Source organism: Miniopterus schreibersii, assembly GCF_964146895.1.
Source record: "Miniopterus schreibersii genome assembly, chromosome: 1".
Taxonomy (NCBI): domain Eukaryota; kingdom Metazoa; phylum Chordata; class Mammalia; order Chiroptera; family Miniopteridae; genus Miniopterus; species Miniopterus schreibersii.
In genome coordinates, this window is record NC_138101.1 from 39061010 (window position 1) to 39072149 (window position 11140).

Here is an 11140-nt window from a genome sequence, read left to right on the forward strand (position 1 = left end):
TCCAAACTGAAGGAACTCATGTTGACGGAAAAGGTAACATCTGGAACATTGCCAGTGGCCACCACAGAGAGAGTGGTGGGTGAATTATCTGAAAGCTTCCAGCCGGAGGTGACACATGCTATTTCTTACTCATATTTAATTGGCCAAAGCAAGTTACTAAATTAAAGGCCTGGATTGCAGAACTTTCTATATGACCAGGAGGAGGAATGGAAACATATGCCAGACATTACTGCAGACTGACACATGTACCCCTTGCTTAACTGACACATGCCAGCTGCCAACAGAATAAAATCCAAGCACATTTCATTGTCTGAGGAAACCCTCTATTCTGTGGCCTCTGAGTACCTGCGATACCTCATCTCCCGCCATCTCCCAAAGGAATCAATAATTATACCCTCGAAGTATCAAGCTATGAAGCTATGTCATGCCCAGGCATTTGTACGTGATGTACACTTTGCTTAGAATTCTCCTCCCACCTGTGTCTGCCCGGTGAATTCTTACTCTTCTTTCAGGGCCCCGCGCAGGGTTTCTCTGCCCTCTGAGGTTTTACCGGCCCATTCCATTCCTGATCCACACACACCATGGGCCTCCCTCTATTGTCTCCTCACCAAACAGTGTCATATTTGTTTATATGTAAGTCTCATCTATCAGACTGTAAGTGCATGGAATGCAATACCTCTGGATCATTGCTACTACTCAATGTTTGGCTGAAGGACAAATTATCTGCATTTTAATAGGGGATACCATGATTAGCAAAAAAAAAAAAAAAAAAAAAAAAAACATTGTGAGTATTAAACTCATCAACAAACCAAGGAACGTTTGAAAAAAAATGGGAAAGCAGGAATAGGCATATGCTTTTTATTCTTCACTGATAAGTCTAATATTTCTTCTAAGTAACTCTTCTTTAAGCAACCTGGTTATTTTAAATTCAAATGGAAGGTCACATATGCGTAAGTCAGTTTGGGAGGCTTTTTAAAACAACCTTTATCTCTTAGAGACTTCTCCCTGGAAAATCTGTTTCCCTTAAAATGGGTTCTTAAGAATCATTACTGTGGTGAGCAATGCCTTTTCTTGTGTAGTAGTGCTTACTTTCTGTAGCCACCCTGGAGATGAGTATATAATTTCTCCCATTTTACAGAGAAGGGAAGGGGTTCAGAGAAGTTACATGGCTGATGAATGCTTGAAATGGGATTCAAACTCAAGACTTTTTGATGATGAAGCCATGCTATCAACAACACCACTTATGCAATAAATGTCATAGTGAATACATTTATCATATTGATACAATTATGGAAGTTGATATCCTAATAAATCACCCTACTCTGTGTTTTATTAGGGGTCTTCTCTTTACAAAGTTTTTATCCAAAGAACATTGATAACATAAACTTCAGGCTCTCTCACTTCTATAAGTGATAGTTTGGGACTCATACATTTCACTGAAATTGTACTTCACAAACAGCTACTGTTTTGGCCAAAGTTTAGGGCCTACTTTGGACCTGGTACTGTACGGTGGTAACACATCCAGAAATCATATTACCATCTCACCTACCCCAATTGACACATCTCTGGGTAGAACATGTTTTTGAATTCTTTGGTATTTTGACAATTAAAGGAAAAACACAATGCATTTGTTTTCTAGGAACTTCTACCAAGAATTTCCTAATAGCACGATGGAACTGCCAGAGATTTCAAAAACACATTTTGTTAAATGCCCACATTTAGCCCCAGGTCAAGTTTTCACAATTATTCCTTTCTGGACTCAAATTGTATCCATTTGTGCCAAAAGAATTTTTATCTGAAGGCTCATCTAATCATCGAATCTAAGTTAGTTCTATGAAGTACCTATGAAATACAGAACTGGGAACTTCATTCTATCATCCAACATAAAATGGTTCTGTATTCTTTTACAGACATATTTTTATAAAAAAGTATTAAAAGTGTCTTCAAAAGTTCTACTTAGAATAGAGATTTTACTTATTTCAGCTTTCAGTGATATCCCAGGCTTAGAATTTGTGTGAAGCCCCAAGCAGAGGCAAATTGCTATTTTCAACAAGAAAACCCATGAACACGCTTCCCTGGAGCAAATAATTAACATGACTGCTCAGTAAATGTCACCTTCCAGAGAAACCAGGATGGTTAATGCCTAAAGGAGGAGCGCCCGAGAGGTTAGTTCTGCTGCTCTTGCAACCACACAGGTCATGCTGTTTCAAAATTATTTCCCACAAACTGTTTTATTCCTGCTGGTTTTTAAGAGAGTCATTTCAACCCAACCTACCACTTATTCAGTGTCTGGGCTTAGACAGACAACCCAACCTCAGACATTTGGCAAATCATTGCATAATGTTTACTCATGGGCTACTTTTGTCTCCTTTATAGAGATTAATTGCCAATTCCATGGATCATTCTCAGTAATACTTCTTCATTCATTCATATATTCAGGGTTAGAACTTACTTTGTAGCATTTTCAATGAATTTACTCTAAGTTACTATTTTTTAAAAATCTTTGCCCAGTAAATGACAGCATGAGAAATTGATCTTTTTCTCAATAATATAAACTAGGTATGACAACAGAAAGGAATATTTTAACAATAAATTATCAATAAACATTAAATTTCTTCAACTCCTATATATGAATGTTATAACGATACAAAAAAAGAAAAATACCTTTGTAGAAGTATAGGTTCATACTCATTAGACTCATATCAAAACACCATTCAATTCACTAAGTGGGAGTTTAAAAAATGTGCACGTACATGAAAATGCAAACATTAGGTTGTGAAATAGGTCAGTAATAAATTATGTGTTTCAGTATAGTATGGTTGTTAAAAGGGAGATTTTGGAGTTGTACAAACCTTGGTTCAGATTTGCTCTAGAACTCATTAACCACACACCCTTGGGGAGATTTCTGAACCAGTGATTCATCTGTTATTGACCTATAACATGGGAATATCAATACCTAAAATCTCAAGGTTACAAAAAGATTAATATGATTGAATTGATTTATGTAAATAAAGCACTTACTATAATATCTTGTATAATCTACATGTTAGTAAACAATATTTTTGTTCCTATTAACATTACCATTCAGAAATGTCAAATGTGATGTTTTACAGAAGTTTGCAAATAAATGTTTACATGTTTGGTATACACATTCATACATGGAAAAAGAGAGAATGCAAGAGCAAGAATATGTTTTGGAAAATAATAACACATACATTTAGAAATTTTATGAGGCATCTAATGTAGTCATGAATTTCATTTCTGAAGGAAAGAAGAACCCTTTGTAAGTAGTATTACCATTTATCTAAAACCACATGAATTCTTATTTGATAAAACAGAAATTGACAACTTATAAATGTTTTTGGCTGCTGAATCTAAAATATTCAGTGAGGCAGATACTTTACAAAGACAGAATATTGGTATTTACATAGTTTCTACATTTCTGAAAGCAGCCTAATGAAGAAAGTTGTCTGTGGCCCTGATTTATTAGTTCTTGGCTTCTGATGCTGTGACTGTTTTTGCAGGCGGAAGACCTTCTTGGAAAAGGAAGAGAGAACATCAAACTTCCTTCACTGAAATGTGACCAGAACAATAGGCACTGTTATTGGGTGACCTTAATGCCTGGTAATCTCAGCTGAGGGCACTTAAGCTGTAGACTGGAACAACAATCCTGGATATATTTCCTCATATCAGAATGAGGTTTTTAAGGCCATTAAAGAAGCAGAAATAAATTGTCTGGCTTAGCATCTCTTATCTTAGGAAACTCCCAAACAATCTCTCAAAATTCAGAATTAAGGAGATATTGATGGTAATAGAATATATGTCAGAGATTATATAATTCAAGACACCTGGGACTCAAATAATGAGAAAGAAATTTTAATCAAGAAAATTATTACATTTATTTAATATATCTCAAAAGTACATGGAAAGGAATTATCTAATATCTGTTCCTGTTGAAATATTTATTCACTTTGGAAAAAAGCCTGTGTTCAAATCTGAGCTCTATCACTAAAGAACTATGCCACTGTGGGCAAAATACTTAACCTCTTTGAGTCTTAGTTTCCTTATAAGTATAATGATTATACGAATACTTTGAAGATCCTTATGAGAATTAATTGAAAAAGCATATTTAGAGAACATAGTGGAGAACCGGGTTTATGGCACTAAACAAAGGTCAGTTTCCCATATTGCAGAATACCTGCATTCTCAGCTTGAATCGACAGTTAGACTTGTTACATTATATTTGTATCAGATAAAATATTTTGACCAGGGCAACAAAACTATGTGATTCAACCATTACCCATTACGTGGAGGCATCAATTTGTGGAGCTGCACCTTGAGATTCCATTTTTAAATATTTAGAAATTTTAAAAGTCAGTTGTTAAGCAGTTGGTGATTGGACATGGACCTTGGTGGGAGTTTTTACACTATAGAAATTGGGAGATACTATAAATAAGGGTGTTTTGTTTGTTTGTTTGTTTGTTTGTCAGAGGTCTTATTTACCAGCACACTATTGACTAGAAGATAGGATAAAATTTGACGAAAAGAGAGATTGGTGGAATCAAGTGAATTCTCCTTAATAAAACATTGAAATTAATATTTTGAAAATTTTCAAGTATATATATATATTTTAAATATATCTCTATTGATTTCAGAGAGAGGAAGGGAGAGGGAGAGAGAGAGCTAGAAACATCAATGATGAGAGAGAGCCACTGATCAGCTGCCTCCTGCACGCCCCCGACTGGGGCTCAGCCTGCAACCTGGGCATGTGCCCCGACCGGGAATCGAACTGTGATCTCCTGGATCCTAGGTCGATGCTCAACCGCTGAGCCACGCCCAGCCAGGCATCAAGAATATTTTTAATTAAAGAACTAATTGCTTGATAATCTATATCTTGAGTTTGGGTTCAAGGGCCTACCTCTACCCAAGTGCTCTGTGGACCTATTTATAATATCACACTGGCTCTTTACTTTTCACTGTTGCTCTGCACCAAATGCCATTCAAGCTACCATGTTGGTCTTTATAAGAATGGACGTTTCTGTGTATTGTGCTTTATTATTTCATTCATTCAACAAATAAATATTCAGTACCAATCTTGTGCCAGACCCTGAGATGCACAAGGTGCCTATAGTCTAATGTAACTAACATTGGGTGCTTTTTATATGCCCAGAGCTTTAACTATATCAACAACCTTATGACATTATCACCATTACACAAAGGTAAATTGGGCATCAGAGAAGTTTAACATGTGCCACAATTCAAGAGCATGCAGCTGGCAGTCAGGGTGAGAGTCAGGCAAAATGACTACAGTCGACCTTATGCAGCCCCTCTTTCTTTGAGATGAAGATGGGTAAAAAAAAATAAAAAATAAAAGGTAACAAATGAATGCAATAAACTGGGAAGTTTTATGATGATTTTGAAAATTAAATTTCCATAGGCCTGGTTTATTGTGATCCTGGCAGAGCTAAACTTCCTGGTGCAAGCTCTGCAAAATGCCAGGGGCGTCTTACTCTGATGAGTCTGTTCTCTCTCTCTCTCTCTCAGTCAAAAACACAAGTTTTATAAACCACTCTATAAAATGAATGACCAGCAAAAATCTCCTACCATGCATTCTGTATGCAGGGCCTTAGGGCTTTCCTGCCTAAGCATTTTATCCCACTAGATCTCATTCAATATACATCTAGTTCCTAGAATATATAATAAGTCTAATGAGAAGCTTCAACTTGGGTATTAGACACAGGGATAGCATTCACAATTTCATAAATGAGACTAGCAAGTTACAGGTTCTTTCTCAGAAACAATCCATTCTCTAGAGTGATTCACAGCTACCTAACTGGTGAGAAATTAACATTTGATAGACTATGATCAAATCTGTATAGCATATCACCCAGAGATGATATTTTCATGACTGAAATCTTGGTGACTATCTCAGGCTGAGATTCCCAAGAAGCCAACTGAGGTGGGGATTATCATGCAGAAAATTTGTCAAGGGCCTTTGGAATTAACACCATGGAATGGAGGGGAGGAAGCAGGGACAGGCAAAGGTTGTTGCTGGGTAGTCAACAAAGGCTTCAGTCAATCCCATGGAGGTTCTGGAGCTGCGGTGGTAAGAAGTCTAACCTTCAGTGAGGTAGAGGGTGTTCCTTGGCCTGCAAAGGGAGAGTGCCCTTAGGGGAGGTAAGGGTGGCAAATCCTGAGGAGGCTGTCTGCTGGCAGCACTCCCAGCAGCTGAGGTGTTGAGCCCTCCATTCCTGAAAGGGGCTCTGGTTGGAGAATCACAGCCTCTGCTACAGAGACCGAGACAGAATTCTGATAAAGGGAAGCCAGAAACTGAAGATGACTTTTGTTCCATCACTGACTCCAGAGGTCAGGGTGACATGAATATGGGTGACCAACACTGGTAATTTAGACACTTGTTCCCAAAGTTGAGCAGGATGACAGAGTAATGTTTAGCACCCCTTTTACCTATATTTGTTTCTATAATCTGACCTTATTATATTGAATAACCTTTTATAGCATCATTTTTTATAAAGTTCTCTTTTATAGCATCATTTTTTATAAACTTCAAGTGGATTTTTTCCTAATTCTGATCCTTTGTCTGCCAGGCTAGCTTCCATTTCTATCCTTGACACAATCAGATTTAACATTCAGCCTGTTTTCCAGCAACAAATATCAGTTCCCCTTTCACTGTTCAAAGAGCATTGGGAAAAAGTAGACATTTCTAAAATTGCTAAGGTGTAGATTAAGAAGTTACAAATACAGAAACACATAATTACAAATGACCACTCCTTCCTACTGAATTCATCACATAATTTTACCAGAAATGAGGTAACAGATTCTGTCATAGAGAAGTATTTAAATAAAGACAGATGTTTAATTTTTTTGGAATATAAAAGACATTGCATTGACAATATGTCTACATGACAGAGTGAATTTCTAGAAAGAAGAGTAATAAACAACATAATATCTTATCTCAAACACTTTAATGACTGAGTATTTGTCAGTGCTGTAAGTAACATTTAGTCTCATGTAAAAGTGTCTTTGGGATTACCAAGTAAGAACAGGTATCATATAATTGCTCAACAAATATTTAAGTGCCAATTATGGGCCAGGAACTGGGGATAAAAAGTGAACAAAACAAAAAGTGTGCACTAATAAAGTTATAGTCTTATATTCTAGTGGTAGAAGGTAAAAAATGAAAACAAATCATTATAAATAATACTAACCAAATAAGTAAACAATAAGTAATTATGAGACAGTAACACAAACTTTGCAGAATATCTAAACAGGGTTATACATATAGAAGTTGATGTTCTAGATTGGGTCGTCTGGGACTATCCTTTTGAGGGGTGATTTCTAAAATGAATGACAAGAAAGCACCAGTCCCTCAGTGATCAGAGAGAGAGCATTCCAGGCACAGAGCTTAGTAAACAAGGACCTGAAGTGAGAGAACAGAGCAAGAGCTAGATCATCAAGGGCTACCTGTAAACCAGGTAGAAGAAAAGGAAAAGAAACACAGTAGCAGATAAAAGGGGGAAAATAGTAAATAAATACATGGAAGAAGGCAAGGAGAAGAAGGAGTGGAAGGAGAAAGGAAAACAAGATAGAAAAAATTTTTGAGCAATAAAATGCCATTGCTATTAGAAAACATAAAATCTTGTTAAGAAAATGAACTGTTAATGTAACACATTGAAAAACAAAAGCTAATCAACAGAATCCTGAGAACTAAGGCAGACTGGCCTGGGGCACTCCTCCCCTTGACTGCGACATACACAAGACAGTCCCATGACCACAGCATGAGCTTGGCTGGAGGTGTGAGAAGGAGAAAGCCAGAAATCAGCCCAAAACACTAATCCTAAATCAAGTTACTAGAACCATGAGATTTTGATTAAAATGGAGTTGTTTCTGGGAAGTTATAGTTCAGAAACCTGGTTGGGGACAAATTCTGATTACAGGCTCAAGAATAAACAGATACAAGGATCATGAAAGTGGTGGGTTTGAAATTCACAAAGAGCAAAGGGAAAACAAATACTATAAAGTTTCAGTAGGAAAAAAAATACATTTCAGGTTAGGGGACAAAATAAGTGATTTTCAGAGAAGGTGAACACTGATCAGGCCCAGACCAGCATGTGTTGTATTTGAGAGGATGTGCCTCTCACTGAATGCTCTGGAGGCCACCCTTCAGGGAGATACAGGCAGTTGATGGTTTGTAGCCCAAGCCTAGTTTTGTGGCCTGGCCTCCCTCAATTACTCTGAAAATCAGGGGTCCTTTTGTGCAAGGAAGAGGTATGTATTGCTTTAGTTTTCTTAAAACTCTCTATTCCTGAACAAATTATTCCTGGAAATTATACTTTATAACCATAATTCACATTCACATACAAATCTTAACATAATAAAGTTAGATTCATATAATCAAGCTAGAGCCATTAAGCTTGGATATATTGTCACAGTGGACATGTAATGATTAATGTACAGTAATGTTCACTATTTAACATAGGGGGCACTTTAGCAGAGTTTCATTGAAGTTAAAAGTAAAAACTCTAGCCTTGCCGGGCGTGGCTCAGCGGTTGAGCGTCGACCTAGGATCCAGGCGATCAGGGTTCGATTCCCGGTCAGGGCACATGCCCGGGTTGCGGGCTCGATCAATGACTCTCTCATCATTGATGTTTCTATCTCTCTCTCTCCCTCTCCCTCTCTCTGAAATCAATAAAGATATATTAAAAAAAAAAGTAAATACTCTATGTGCCGAAAGATATTTTATTGAGAGCTTGCATATTCTCTTTATTTACTGCACAAGTTACTAATAAAGTAATTGTTAAAGTCAGAAAACCTATTACTTTCATTGAGTTGAGATTCATTATTCAACTCTGGCAATTTATGAAAACACTCATTTTTATCATTTATTATTTTTATCTGTTAACTATCTTTGAAGTTGTGCTGTGTCTCTCTCCTCTCTGGTTAGGCAGCTTGGTGCTTTAGAAAAACTACTTGATTAAGAATCAAAAGACCTTCATACTAGCCACAATACTGGTACTTTTTGAATAGTAGGGAAAAAACACAGAGTAATTTCCATGAATTCAGAGACCATGTCCGTTTTATTGACACTAAGTTCTCAATGCTTAGCAAAGACGTGGACTATAGAAGCCGCACAATAACTATTAGTTGTACGAATGAATGAATGAATGAATGAATGAATGAAGTCACTGAGCCTTCTGTACTTCAGCTTTCTCACTGAAATGTGGAAGTGATATATATATTCTGCCTACCTTAATATAATTAGAAGTTCCTAGAAAATTAAAACTCACATATAAGAAAATTATTTTCATTATAAGCAATGCTAAAACTCAAATTTTATTTTCTTGATTCACAGAATACTGATCTACTTCACAATGGTTCTCTGTATGCCTCCGGATTGGTTTTTTCAGGTTAGTTGAAGGAAAAAAAATGCAGAGATAACATTTTGAAAGGACTAACTTATTAGCCATTGTTGCTTCTTCGTCATTCCTGTTATTGGAACAGAGCAAAGATCCGGATTATTTCAATAGTACACAATCCAACAGTCATAGGCACTTGGCATTGATATGTGTTTTTGTACTTTCAGTTGAATGAAGGGTGTCTGGTGTTCTGATAATTGAACTAAAACAAAATAATAAAGGTACAGTGACAATATCTGGTTCAGGATTTTCTCATCTTAAGGTTCCTCAATTTAAGTTTCACGCACCTTAATCCATGCAGCCTGACAGTGCTCTGGATCTGCATCACCTTTTTTCTCCCCTGAATGACGGAGCTCATTTATTTAGTTGCCCAGTGGGAACACCTACCGGGTGATGGACATGGGATAGGAAAATAAGTTCAGCACAGCTGAATGGGAGAAACAGACAGTCCAGACACTACGGTGTGGCACTGCTTCTCCCTCCCCTACCCAGAGATAGCTTTGCCTCCAATGGCACAGGGAGTTACGAGCTATCAGGTAGGAAGGCACAGACTGTCCTTTACCATGTTAACTTATAGAAAGCAGTTTCACCTGCCTTTCTTTAGAATGTTCAAATAATGGGGGGAAATGAAAGAAATTTTCTTCCAACTACCTTCAGATTTGAGGAATATATCCAGGTCAAACTATTCATCATCAGGATAATTTTTACATTCACTGTATTTTGGCTCTGTAATATAATTCCTAAATGTTCCTGTGCTTAGTTCTGACAACTTTCTGGCTCAGAGTAAGATTAGCTAAAGACTCTGCACAATGCAGAAAACCTCAGGAGACAGAGTTTATGGTGTACTAAATTTAATTTGATAATATTCAGAATAGAACCAAGGTCATTAATTATAAGTATGTATCATTAGGCAATATAGCAACATCTACCTTGTCCACCCAGTCAACCAATCTACTGGATTTTCCAGGCACCAGTTGGTTTCACTAACCACCAAGCTCTAGTTAAATCAGCCATCAACATTTAGTGTGGTCTATTTAGCTAATTTAAAAAATAATGTTCAGTCCTGGCTGGTGTTGTTCAGTGGTTAGAGTGCTGGCCAGTGCACCAAAGGGTTGTGGATTCGATTCCCAGTCAAGGGTACGCACCTGGGTTGCAGATTTCAGGTGGGTGCAGGAGGCAACCAATTGATGTGTCTCTCTCACACCGATGTTTCTCTCTCCCCCTCCCTCCTTCCCTTCCACTCTCTCTAAAAATCAATGGGAAAAAGTATTCTCAGGTAGGAATTTTTAAAAATTCAGAAAGATAACATTTATAAATCTTGGGAAAGTTCCTTTCTAACAGATATGCAATCATAGTAGTAGCTTTTCTTCTTTAGTAAAAAAAGATTTTGTTATTTTAACTAATTTTCTTTTGTCCTTCTGGTTTTTTAGGCTAGATAACAAATGCTATCATCATTGCAGTACTAAAGAGCCAAGCAAGTTCTAAGACATGTATCATCCCACTGAGAAAAACAAATTTATTTAAAGGCAGTAACTTTGTTTTCCTCCATGATAAGGCCACCATTAGTTGTTCAAGATTAAATTAGCTAAATAACTCTTCCACAATAGAAATTAATTGATAATACATTATCACAACACTTATAATCCTGGACTATCAGAATGAGGTCAATATTAACAATGAAGAAATGACAAATAAGCACAAGCCTC